Raw genomic sequence first — 14,218 nt, forward strand, 5'->3', positions numbered from 1 at the left:
CTCACTCTCGGATGTATCAGTAGATTTTTGTGACTGACTGAGGAGCTTTCGTTGGTGGTATTTGGCCTAAAAGGTCAGAAACTGTCACAAGCCCTCCTCTGAGGACAGCTGTTTAGAAAAATTGAGCCTAAAAGCATGTCTGGCACATCGTCTATTTCTGATAAATAATTGTCAGAGCCTTTGGTTCATGGATGAGTGAGACCCTCCAAGTGCCATCTTGGTATTGGCTAGATTTACAAAAGGGAATCATTTGGTTTTCAGTTAGCTTCCCTCAATAAATTGTACTGTAGGGTGACTTTGAACATCAACTTCTGTGGCACCATACACAGTATTTGTGGAAGGGAATTCAAATAGATCAGATTGTTTGAAGCGGTTGTTCTTTGGCTAGGAAATACTGCTTTATTCCCCCACTTTATTTCTGACATAGCCTTTACATCATAATTATATTGGCAGGGATTGAAAGATTTAGAGACAGTTGCCCTGGTTGCCCTGGTTATTCCTGGGTTATTGGCAAGGAAGACAGTCTTATATATCTGAGCTGTAGCTCATCTTGACCTAGGTAGATCTGTACCTAATCATCCAGGAGATAAGAACTGAAAATTCAGGACTGCTATCTTCACATTTTGTTCTTAGTGTCTCATGTTCCCTGAGGAAAGTTGAGACAGGATTATTTAGCTCAGCAAGATTTATTTTTGCTTAAAGATCAGCTTTACTTACCTCCAAGCTGACCCAGCCAGCTAGTTCTGAAGGCATGTTACCTCCCTGGAGCTGGGGCCACATGCAACAGCTGATAATGACATGGTCTAAGCCAAACTATCTGTCCATCTGTTTGAAATGTCTTTCTAAAACGTTTTCCTTGGATTTCTCATTCACTCATCATGAGGGATGCTCTGTTTTGGCCCTAAGATCACTGTACCCATCCCAGGCACATCTGTCCCAGTTTGCAAGCTATGCTCAAATGTTTCCAAATGGCTTGTATTTCATAAATGTCTATTTGGCTGAGTATGGACAAAACGTGGACTCAGCCTGGGCACTCTATATCCAGTCTGGAAAAGACTGTGACTTTTCCAAATGGTTACTTGTCCACTGTTGAGTTATACAGTTGGCCAGAGACCACAGGCAAGTCATGAGACATGGTTGGCCCACCCTGAATGGGTGGAAGAGTCATCCTCTTGTTACTGAGACTCAGTGTGTATCAGCTGGTGACCATTTCTGGAAGATAATTACAGAGCAGGACAAAGAAACAAATACAATGAACTGTATTTAGTTCTTATCTTGTAAATCTGCTGATTTTTAATCTTTTTTAAAGTGGGTTGGGTAGACATAAGATAGAACAGAATTGCTCAATTTTGGTCTTAAAGGCTGCCATGAAGGCAGTGACCTCCAAAGGACCTTTCTGTCTCCAAAAGCAGAGAGGCCTCTTCAGCACTTCCCTCAAATTTCATTGACTCTGTCACCCATCATGTCACATGTCACTGTGTGATTAGGTTCAGTAACTTTCTTCTGTGTATTCTCCTCAGATTAAGTAGACATTGTTTACCACTCTAAAATTTAAAAGCTCATTTTAATTGGGGGAGAAACCTTTTGTGGCAGGTGAAGATGAATATGTGAGCAGACTTGTCTCCCATCAGTGTGACTCTAATAGCAGATGGGATGCAGCCCAGTGGCAGTAATCTGGGGCTTCAGTGAAATCCTTGTGTTAAACTGAAATTTATCTGAAAGGAAAAGTGTACAACTTTGCAAATCATTATTAAGAACTACTTTGAAAAGCCTGCCTTCCTCCCAGGTCCGATCTGGTATTCTCATGTTCATTGGCTACATGTGTCTGTTTGGGATAGAAAGAGTTTCCTGTTTTGATTTTGTCTGTGTGTGTATTATTCTCTTCTTTCTTTTTTTCTTGTTTTCTTTTTTAAACAAAAACATTTAGATACTCATCTGTCAATGACATCTTTGAAGAAAGGGCAGTCAAACTGGGCCAGATTCCATTTATATGTCAGCCTCAGCACATAAATGGGCCCCATCCATCTTCTTGGCCTATGACATTGCTTACAGTCCTTCTCTTGAGGAACTTGCCAACTCTCCAGCTGCCACTAGCAAGCTAAATTTTCTTAATTGCTTTCCCACTGCAAAGGAAGAAGTGGTAGGACTTTCTCTTTGGCCCACTAAGTCTTTCCAGAGCCCTGGAACCTGCTGTGTGTGTCAGGCCCCCAGTCCATTTTTCTGTTGTTATTGGAAATGCAAAGCTGGGATTGTAAGGTCCACATAGGTTTGTCACTCACTCCATAAACTTGCTCGGTGTGTGGTCTTGGGTCCCTGAAACTCTGTCTAAAATAAGGTTGGGATTATTATCTCCCTTACCTTATTCTGGGTTAATCTGGGAATAAAAATGAGAAAACAAACAAGAAAATACCTGAATATGAAGAAATATAAAAATGCTAGGATTTGAGGTGGCCCATCTTTATCTTCAAGTTGGCAGCATATTTTTTCATTCATTTGCTCATTTATTCAATAAATATTTCCTGACCTCCTGCTTTTGCTAGCACTCTAGATACAAACAAATAATAACCAGGCCCTGTGATTGTCTCCACTCACACCCACCAGAGACCTCGGAAATAGCATTTATTTTTAAAGCCATGTCTACATAGGACAAGTGAATTGAAATGCTGAGCAAATATCTAGAAGCTCCTAAAGGTCCAAGACTTTGTACTTTACCAGTGGAGTCCCTGGAGCACAGTGGACCCTCAATGAACATTCTGTAAATTGCACTGAACTTGTAGAAACCTGTTTTACCTTTACTTAGTTGTTATTGACTTGAGTTCCATAAATTACCTAGATCATGGTGTTAATTCTCCACTCCACTCTCAATGGAGAGACAGGCCCTACAGACCAATAATCATTGACACTGTTTCCACCATGCTAGGGTGGAAATGATGTGGAGAAGAAAAGGAATGCATGGGGGGAGGAAATGAACCAAATAGGAACATAAATATGCAGAGAACTTCCTCCCTCCTTGGAGTGTTTGTCTGACTCCCTTATTCTCCTTCTAGTCTCTCCCTCTGACAAATATAAAATACTTCATTTTTGATAAGAAGTTCAGATTTCTGAATTTTTAAAGTAACAGATATGATAAATTCTGGATTATTTGCATTTGCTTTAAAATGTAAATTTTAACATATCAAAATGTAAAATCTCTCCTAAAATGTTCCATTTAATTTCTTAAATAAATTTTAAACTCTCTGAAGGCAAGGACTGTCCCAATTACCTTTTTATTCCCAGTGCTAAGTAAGAGCTGATATATGGTAAATATATCAGAAATACTGACTAAATGACTCAAGAGAAATGGGCTTCATTTTTACCTGCTATCTGTAGGTACATACGCTTGCAAAATTTTCTGACCAGACAATGAAAACATAGTACTTGACCAAAACTCTTAAGAGAGGCACTCAGTAGCTAAAAACTCCAGTTTGCTCTGTAGTAAAATGATACAGACCCATATAGGTATTTTAAGGAATGGAAAAACTGTTTAGGTGTCCCATCCTAATGGCAACTACATGTATGTAGGCCCAGTAGTTGTCTCTCCACCAGCAGATGTCCTTTGTGAGATCCAAGCACCTAATGTGATGCTTAGAATAGTTAATCTGATCAGCAGCAGAAAGAAATAGATTATAGACATTAGAAGCATTGGTTACAGAAAAAAATATTTTTAACAGATTTAATGAGATATGATTTATATACCAAAAGTTTACCTGTTTTAAGTGTAAAATTCAGTACTTCTAGTAAAGTTTGTGGAGGGGGTTTGGCTCTGCCAGTCTGCAAGAGATACAGACTACCGTGGGGGAAATTTCAAAATGTGGGTGATGTGGTCTCAAATGAATAATTCTGGGCAGTGTAATGAAGGGGGATGCTTGATGTTAGGACAGATGATCCCATTTTAACCAACTGATTAATAAAGAGATTGCTTAACATCATCGACCATTAGCTATTGTCAGGTACAGGCTATTTAAACTGTTTACTGTGTACCATTTAATATAGAGCCTTCTTTAGAATTGGGCAAATAATGTTGGCAAAATGTTACAGGCAAATATACAGCTTATCAACATTCCTTTGGTGGGATTTCATATATTTGGTATATGTGAATTGACTAGTATTCAGGAATTATGTGTCAGGTCTACATGGATAGACCTCTAGTTTGTTAGATATGAACAAATGGAGTGTTTTATCATAGCAGAAATTAATACTTACTGATTAGGCTAGTTGTTCTCAACCAGGGGCAGTTTTGCCCCTCCGGAGACATTTGACAACGTCCAGAAACATTTTCAATGGTCACAGTTGGTTAAGAGGGGTGGTACTGGCATCCAGTAGGTAGAGATCAGGAGTGCCAGTAAACATCAAGGCATGGGACAGTCCCCACAACCACAAAGAATGATCTGGTCCAAAATGTCAATAGGGGTGAGATTGAGAAATGCTGGATTAAACTGACAGACAAACTTCAACTCTTCGTGCTTTCAAATTCAGTGTTTTCCCTTATAGGCTCATTTACAAAAAGATCCTGTTTCATTTCTTAATTTTTTAATTAAATAATTCAGTAGCTATCTAGCACCTGCAGTGTACCTAGTGCTGGAGATACAGCTGAGAACAAGCACACAGTAGGCCACTGTGGATTGCATGAGGGGTTGACTGTTGATAAAGTGAGAGGGCACTATCGGCGTCCCAGGCCCAGAGGCAGAGATGGCAGCTGCCCAGGGAAGAAACATTCAGTCCAGTTTGCTGTCAGTGGGGAGCCTCCATTTGCGTGAGAGGTGCAGACAACAGACATGTGTTGTATAAATGGGAGGAAGAAAGGAAGGAAGGAAGAAGGGAGGGAGGGAGGAAGAGGGGAGGGAATTTCCGGAAGCGGTTAATGCTCTGTAGAAAATAAAGTGTGGTTGGCAGTGGCAAAGGCAGGGAAGAATGCTCATGTTCATACTTGTACGTGGCAGAGACAATGCTTTTCCAGACTGGGGAGAAGGATGGGGCTCAGAGAAGGCTTCCCTGAGGAGGTGACACAAGCAGAGACCGGAATGATGAAATAAAGCCATTATGCAAAGATCTTTGGGGAAAGTATTCTGGGCAGAAGAAATGAACTTATCCAGGAATCTTGGATGAGATCCCTCATACATGCTGTGTCTCAATGGGTGCTCTGAGACACAAATGAGTCTCTCAGGTTTGGGCGGTATTTACTAAGATCTAAAAACAGAACTGATGGGCAGATGCCCTCGGGGGAGGTGAGGAACCCAAGGCAAGTCTTTGCTCTAAATGTCAGCTATGAGGTGGGGCTTTTTATGTGTTGGCATTTGTCTTTTTCTTTTAAGCCTGTCTAATGGGTGCAATGCAAGGGCAAAACAAGGCCTAAGTCGATAGGAATGACAACAGCAAACTTCACAGAAATAGATTAGTGATGTAGCTACCGATTATGCTGTATTTCAAATCTGCAACAGAATCTGAGTTAAAGCTGACCACGTAGAACAGCTGCTATGCATACCATGGTAGCCAGTGACAAGGCACACTGAGGATCATTGCTCCAGGAATAAAAATAGCCTAGAGTTTTGAGAAACTGGATCCTCTATGCTAACTCTCCAGGACACTCACTCCCACAAGCCACTAATGTTGGACATTGCAGATAAATGTAATCATACAACACGTAGTCTTTTGTTATCAGCTTCTTTCACTGACCTTAATGTTTTCAAGGTTCATTTACGTTGTAGCAAGTATCAGTACTCCATTTTATTAAATTTCCAAGTGACATTCCACAGTATGTAATATACAATATTTTGTTTTCCACTTATCAATTAATGGACATTTAGGGTTTTCCCACTTTTTAACTGTTATTAACAATGTTGGTAAGAACATTCACATACAAGTTTTTGTGTGGCTATATGTTTTAGTTTCTCTTGAGTAGAAATTAGAATAGAATTTTGGGATCACATGGTAACTGTAGGTTTGATATTTTGAAGAACTGCCAACCTGTTATCCAAATTGGCAGCACCATGTTTACAATCCCACCAGCAACGTATGAGGCTTCTAATTTTTCCACATCCTTACCAACACTTACTATTGTGTCTTTTTTTTTTTTTAGCCATCCTAGTGGGCATGTGGTGATTTGCATTCCCCTAATAACTAACTATGCTGAGCATCTTCTCATGTGCTTGTCAGCTACTTGCATATCTTCCTCAGGGAAATGTCTGTTCAGATCCTTTGCCTATATTTAAATTAGGTTATTTGCCTTTTTATTATTGAAATATGGATTCTTTATATGTTCTGGATATAAGTACTTTGTCAGATATCTCTCAGCTGTTTTTGTTAATAACTTTTTATTGAATTATAGCTGTGCCCATGTTATCTATAGATACCTTCCTGTGAAAATAGCAGAGCTGAGTAGTTGTATAGAGACCTATTGGACTAAAAGGCCAAAAATATTTACTACCTAGTCCTTTACAGAAAAAGTTTGCCAACTCCTGCTTTAGATAAAAATATATCACAGGCCATTAAACACACACACATACACACACACACACACACACACACACACCCCTAAAACACAATTTGTTCACTCATTTATTTCACCATCTTTTTATCTTTTAAAAAATGAAGGGGATATTTAAATCAGGGACTGTGTAAGTAGATGTTGAAGACAGAACTTCCTGTATCAGAAAGTGTCCATCAGTTGTGCCTAATATTTTTGTATATGTGGTTATACAGATTCCCAGTCAAAGATCCTGGATTTTCTAAAAATACATGCTCTCATTATCAGTGAAGACAGTAATTTACTTAATCTTCTCTCCAGTTTATAAACCTCTGAACAGTATAATCAGCATAATGCTTGGTAGAACATTGGAAATGCCCACATGCTTTGGTGGAAAACAGTTTCTAGGATTTTTTCCCTGTACATGGCTCATGAGAGATTTGGGGATTTATTTAGCCGCCTTTATCCAGGCAAATCTCCTAGTGACCTTGGTAGGATTTTGATCTCGGTTAAGACTAGAATATATATGACTCACACTAAGTGAAGGGCCTGAGAGGATAAGTGAGCTGCAGAGCATTTCCCCTCTCTGGGAAGAGAGCGCATGAGCAGAGGCTGCAGCAGGAGCATAAACACTTTGATGGTTGCTCATGGAGAATGCTTTCACCAGCTTGGTGGGAAAGGGACAGTGCTGATCAAAGGCTTTTTATTCCCATGGCCTCCCACAGTTTGTGCTCACCAAGGGCTCCTGCCTTCTGTTCTGGTGAAAGATCTTCATGAGGTCAGGATCAGTGTCTGAATATTGTTCCTACTTCAAGGCCAAATTATATGTGACCAGGCTCATGGGGATAAGAGTGTACAATTGTCTTGAAATATAAAAAGAAAGTTCAGAATGAAAATATAGTCCATGGTCATTTTATATGCTTTTACTTCACTAGCTGCCTTCTACCAACTTCCAGATTTTTGCTGTTTTAGTCAGGTTTTTTAAGCCAAAATTATTTTTGTTAATAAGTTATTTGTGTTATTTTTCACTTTTTTGTGCTCTTCTTACTTCTTCTCTTTCATACTTTCTGGAACCCATTCCAATCAGGTTTTATCCACAGTGAATCATTTCTCATCAAGGCTACCTGTAGCTTCCATATTACCAAGTCCAATATTGAACTTCAAATGTTCATTTTTCTTGGTCTTTCAGCAACACTTGACCATGTTGATCATATTCTCCTTGAAGTACCTCTTTACTTGGTTCTTTGCTGACTGCACTGCCCACCCTCCTAGGTCTCCTTTGCTGATTTTGTTCATCTCTTGATTGTACATGTTGGAGGGCCCCAGGGTTCCTATCCATTCTCAAGGCTTTTAATGCCATATATGAGCTGGTGATTCTCAAGCCAGACTGCTCTTCCTTGACTCTCCCTTGCTACTCAGTCTCTACTCCTCCTTAAATAGGCCCATCAAGTGCTATTGATTCCAGACTGAAGTCATTCCAGTTATCTGGTTATTCAGTTGAAAAAGTTTGGAGCCATTCTTTTTTTAAAAACATTTGTGATGGATAATATTGAATATACCCCAAAGTAGATAGAAACATAAGAAACCCCATGTATCCTTCATTTACTCCTAGTAGCTATTCACAACCCATGGCCATTGTGCCCTTCAACCCCCCCAATCCATGTCCATCCCATCCATATTATTTTAAATCAGATATTAATCATTCAATAATTTCATCCATCAATATTTCAGGATACATCTTTAAAGGATAAAGACTTCTTGTATTTTAATATAACAATACCATTACTGCACCTAAAAACAATTCTTAGTTATATATTACCTGGGCAGTGCTTTTTTATTTTCTTAATGTTTGTTTGAATCAGGATCTTGAAGTCATTCTTGACTCTTCTCTTTTTCTTCTACCCATAACCAATCTATCTATACATCTTGTTGGTTCTTTCTTCGAATTATGTACAAAACCTGATCACTTCTCAGCATCCCCACTACACCTCACTGGGCCAGTCCACACTCATCTGTCCCCTGGATTGTTGCAGTGGTTCCCTTGCCGTCTTCCATTTGTCTCTGGCCCCCTCCATCTATTCTTCATAGGAGCCACAGCAATCATGTTAAAAGATAAGTAATATTATGTCACTCCTCTTTTCAAAACCCTTTATTGGCTTCACAGTTTACTCAGAGTTAAAAGCTCCAGCTCTCCCAGTGGCCTGGGTATTAGTTATCTGTTGCTACACAACAAATTGTGACAAGACTTAGCAGCTTAAAACTACAAACATGCATTATCTTACAGTTTCTGGGAGTCTGGAATGGGTGAAGCTTCCTACTGGAGCTGTATGCTTCTATGCCTCACAAACTCTGACCTTAGCCATAGGATGTGATTTTGCCAACAGAGCTTGTGTGTGTATAAGGTACACCAAATCCAACCAGAAACTTTAAAAAGTGTATTGGGACATGTTGTAAAATAGGTCTTTCATGCTTCTGTATCTTGAGGGCAATGTTGCCTTGATTTATTTTTTCCTTTTTTTTAATTATCTTTTAATTTTAATTATCTTTTAGGAGGCTCCAAGTCAGATTTCTTTCTTAATTTTAGTCATCGTTAGAATATAAGGGTTTTTGCCAGTAAACAGTCCCTTATTGTTGACTTTAGAGTACTCCTTGAAGACTAAGATGGACACAACCCAGACAAATATCCAGCGTCTGGATGTCTTGTGTTTACTGTGGTATTGCAGGGTTGGTAAGGGAAGCCACCTCCTGCTGCCTGATCATCTGACTACTTAACCTGGATAAGCCAAAGCAGTCTGTAGTTTTCATTCCTGACAAGAAACAGTAGACAAAAACTATAGCCCTGGACTGTACCTATCATCTTCCCTTTCTTTTATCATCCTATTATGCCCTATGTTGTTGACATTCTTCATTCTTAATGGATAAAGACCTCAAGGTCTTAATGGCAGGTGTTGTGGGAGTCAAATGTCCTCAGATACATAGAGGGGGGAATTGTTTCCCTCTGCTTTTTGAAGCTCACTGTCTCGGAGGAAGGAATACCAGCATGAGGATGGGTAGTGTAGACTGGTACTCTCTTCCTTTACATCCCACTCATCTGCTTGAAGGTCGCATTTCTGCTTGAATTATGGACACTCTTCCTGGAGACTTGAATATCAATGACCAGGATGCCTGATTTCTAGTATCCTCATAACTTTTTCTTCCTCTGTGTACTCATGACTATTTTAGTGAGAAACACTACTCATTAGCCAACATCTAATTTTACCATTTTCTCAAATAGCTGTTAGAGAATGTGGCTGAGTTTCTTCCTCTCCCATTCTAGAACATTTTTTTTCAGCCCACCAGAGTCATGGTGATAAAAGGACCCCCGTTTTCCCATTTTGCTTTGGCTTCCTCAGCTGGCTTCTTGGGTGTTGGTGGAACCAGAGCTCTAGTAGTGACACACTGGTTGGTGGTTGGGTTCCTTTTTTCTGCCATGTTTTAAGGTAAGTGCTGTCAGTGCCAGGAAAGGATCCCAACTTTCAGTTCTTCAAACCTGTCACATCCTGATAAGTACCCAGGTTTTGACCTTGGAATGACTTGGATTCAAATTCCTTCTCCACTACTTATTAGTAATGTGACCTTGAACAAATGGATCAAACCCAGTGATTATGTATCTTCATCTGTCATGTGGCATTAAAATGCCCACATGTTTTGGTTAATTTGAGGTTTAGAGAAAATGAAAATATTACACTTGGAAAACAACTGGCACAAAACTGGGTGCTAAATTAAAAGTCGATGGTGGTATTATAATTGTTGGTATGCAGTGAATTAATATAATAATGCCATAGTCTTAATATTGTGGTTCACAAGAATAAATGAAGAATGACAAGGGTTCATTGTTATTATCCATGGTAACCCCATGCTCCTGCAACTGCATTTGTCAGGCCTGCAAATAATTATCTGTGTGACTTTGGAAAATTTTCTCTCCTTTTCCATGCTTCTATTTCCCATTTGCAAAATAAGAACATCGTTCTATATCAGGGTAGCAAATAGATTTAGTTTCAGAAGTCAACTTCAGGTGATCAGGAGTGGGTAGCTAGAAAACAGATTTAAAAGGATTCTGAAGCCTTGGCTGGGCTCAGTATGGAAGTTTGCCGTGATCTGTTAGTAATGTCTGAAATGGGTAGGGAGACTGGTCACAGCTATTCAAAATTTGCCAGGCCTAGACTAAATGTTCTCCAAGGACCTTCCCGGCTCCAAATCCTCTGGTTCTTTTTCTGGCTTTTCTTGATGGGCCTTTGAAACTAGGTGACATCGTATCCACACAAATGAATACTCAATGTCATTGTGGTCAAAAGTAGGTGTGGATACTCCAGTCAGAATCTGAAAAGAGAGTAGGGGGTTACAAAGCTGCCTGCTGAATGGGAGAGAGGTTTCTTTGAGACCTCATTGCAATTTGAGCATAAAAAAATAAATGAATTGTTTTCATTACAAGGGAAAACAGGAAACTTCTCTGAAGTTGTGCATATAAACCACAGCCCAGTGATTCCATGTGGGGTTGGTATATAATTTTCTGGTAGGTTCTGTCTAATTGGATTTAGCAATGAATACACTGATGGGTTTGACCCAACTGAAAACAGTTATTTCCTGATCTGCCATAGAAAGTTATAGGTTTCTAACAGTTGTATAATTATGATAATCGGTGCTACAGATAGAGTATTTTAGAAATTGATTGGGCCACTTCCTTTGATATTTAGGGTCTAGGACATGAGTGTCTTATTTCCAGGGTAATTTGAGTAATGAGATTTGATTTTCATGAACCTTCAAGGGGAAGTCCTGTGAATCACTTTTCAGTCTTTCCTTTTTGTAAAAAAAAAAATAAAATACCCAGTTGTCCATTAGCATCTTATCATCTGAAATACAAGATTCGTCCCACAGGGTCAGGGATATTTGCCTTAATTTTAAAAGCTTTTCAAGTATAGATTTGAGACAATCTTCTTATCTCCACAGTCACTAGGTCAGAGATTCCTTATACACCATCTTTGTCTCCTTTTTTTATTTTAATTTATTGAAGTATAGTCAATTACAATGTGTCAATTTCTGGTGTACAGCACAATGTCCCAGTCATGCATATACATACATATATTTGTTTTCATATTCTTTTTCATTGAAGGTTATTACATGATATTGAACATAGTTCCCTATGTCGCCCTCTTTAAATGCCTCATATCTGTTGGGCCCTATTACTGTGAATTTGTGATCTCTGGCAAAGCAAAAATGGTGACACTGTTTCACTAAATATGATGAAGAAACTATATTTTACATGGTTTTCTCAGAAACAGTCAACACTAAACGTGGTATTTGTTCACAGTATTACTTCAGCAAGGCTCTGTGATGGAAGGGCATTTTTATAGGGGAATCTATGAATATGACAGCAGCAATAAGCAGCTGAAAATAATCTATGAGGCGTTTGCAAATTATCCCTCATGAGCTGTAGTGGTTGTGAAAGATAATTTGTGGTTCTTGCAGAATACCCTGCAAATTGGGTCTTTCATCTGCGATGTTTTTTACAGTGAAAACATTTCATTTCTCATATTAACAAATGATAACTGTGCATTTGTTAATCTAAACAATTTGATTTATATTTTTCTGTGCTGAGAGGCTTGTTGACATTTTAGGGTAGGTAATTATTTTCATCACCAACTGCTGTCGGTGGTGACTGTAGGCAAAGACAGAAATCTGAATATACACAGGCATAGTTTTAATCATTCTCCTTAAAGACTACTCATAAAGCAGGAATCTGTTTGCCTGAGTTACCATCTGTGCTAAGAAATCTAATAGGACATGTGTATTGAGGAGTGAGGATTCTAGCCACATTCAGGGTTTTCTGTGGTGGATTGGAAGCTCTCTTGTGTGATCCCTGAGGGCAGGGGGCCAGGGTAGACCTGCACAGTCACTAGACCTCTGGCAGAGCACAGTGCACTGGATGTTTTAAATCACAGCAGTGAGAGGAGGCACCATTATTGGCCTCAGTAGTTCCCAGCTTATGTAATATCTGTTCAAGTATCTCACAGGGTTGTTGCCAAGATTGCATGAATGTCATGAGAACACCCCTCACCATGCCTGGTACAAAGCATGAACTCTAGAAACATTTGGTGAAATAAGGATGATGTATAAAAAAGTCTTCTCAATTTCCTTTCTCCTATTGCTTCCTTGGCCAAGGACTCACACTCCAGGGCAAGGGAAAGAAAGATTTTTTTCCAACCAGATGGTCAGTCTCGCCCACTGAAGTGGTGCATGAAGCAGAGCAGAAAGGAGGCATCAGAGCTCTGGATGGAGCTGATGCAACAGCCCACTTTCTCTGGGGTCTCTTTTTGATCTTAAAATCCATGCTAATTTTTAAATCTATTCTTTAATGTATGTATCCAGGTTTATTTTAATATTTGGAAAAAATTAATATCAGATTTATACTTTTTCCCCGAGAAAGATCATTCAGCAAAATTGCTGCTCCAAAGAGATGCCCATCTTCAGCTTCTGGGTGTGTGCGGGGCCCACACTAGTTGTGAAGCACTATGAGCAGGTATAGATGGCCTCTGATGTGTGTATCCTGTAGGGTAAACTGGGGTAGTTTCATCTGTCTGTTTCTCTTGGCCCCTTTAACACTGTTGGGCAAGGCTCTGGCCTCATCAGATAGGGAGACAATGTTCCTGCCTGTGTGGACCTCCCATTCACATACCAGGTTAGGGAATGGACTACTGATTTAGGATCCAAAACAAGTTTTTAACATGGCCTGAAGGAGTGGATATAGAGCCAGTACCCTGGATGGCAAATATGTTTTATCCTTTGAACCAACTCCAGTTGATTAGTTCTGGTTGCCTGCAGTGCTGTCTTAAGAAGGCATCTGTGGTGCATCAAGGCTCAGCTGGGATGAGTGCTGGGATTGATTAGTGATGTCTGTCAAGACCTCTGGATGGATAGCTTGCCATTCTCTATTTTTGCCAAGTCCTTAACTCCTCTGCACAAAATGATTTTAATAGTAACAGGTGACTCTAAGTATAAAATGGGGCATCATGAGAGAGAGCAGGTAGATTCCACTTTAAGAAAACCTAGCATGAGAAGATGCAAATTCACAAAATGCATAAATCTGGAGCCAATTATTGCCATTACAGAAAGATTCCATGAAAGGTTCCTTTAAATAGCGAGCTCCCCTACTGCATTAAAATGATGATTCAATTTACAAAAATTCCCTTTGCATGCAGCTCTTCAGGACCATGTCTGTGGAGTCAAGCAACCCACACCTGATTTTTTTAATCCCTGGCCTACATAATGTTTGGGACGGCTGTTGCCACAGATCTCAAGTCTCTTGATAATTCCCGCTCTCTTCAGCCTTCCTCTGACTTCCTATCCCAGAGTGTTGAGTAGACAGTCTGGGTGGTGGTCAACAGCTGCTGGCTCCCACCCTGCCGCGGCTGCATTTCATTAGTGGGTAAACTGATTGCTCTGAGTATGTTTATGTGTGGGTGTGGTTGTACAAGTCTATGCACTCTGCACACTATGTACATAGATAGAGATACACACAAGCCATTATTTCGCTCTTAGCCCACCCTAAATTTATTCCTGCTGTGAGAGTTATAAATGGAAGGTTCCAATCGCCTGGTGGATATGGCCTTTCAGTAATATGTGCCCTGAATTCCGCCTCCCTATCCTGCTTGTGTTTGTTTATATGTTATTTACCCTTGC

The 14,218-nt window shown here is 39.7% G+C and overlaps 1 protein-coding gene across 1 annotated transcript in view; it reads left to right on the forward strand.

Annotated features, from left to right (window-relative positions):
• CACNA2D3 (calcium voltage-gated channel auxiliary subunit alpha2delta 3) overlaps nucleotides 1–14,218 on the forward strand; it is a 778,957-nt gene that overhangs the window by 637,196 nt on the left and 127,543 nt on the right. The gene's annotated exons all lie outside the window — the stretch shown is intronic.

Source organism: Vicugna pacos, chromosome 17 (genome assembly GCF_048564905.1).
Source record: "Vicugna pacos chromosome 17, VicPac4, whole genome shotgun sequence".
NCBI classification, from domain to species: Eukaryota; Metazoa; Chordata; class Mammalia; order Artiodactyla; family Camelidae; genus Vicugna; species Vicugna pacos.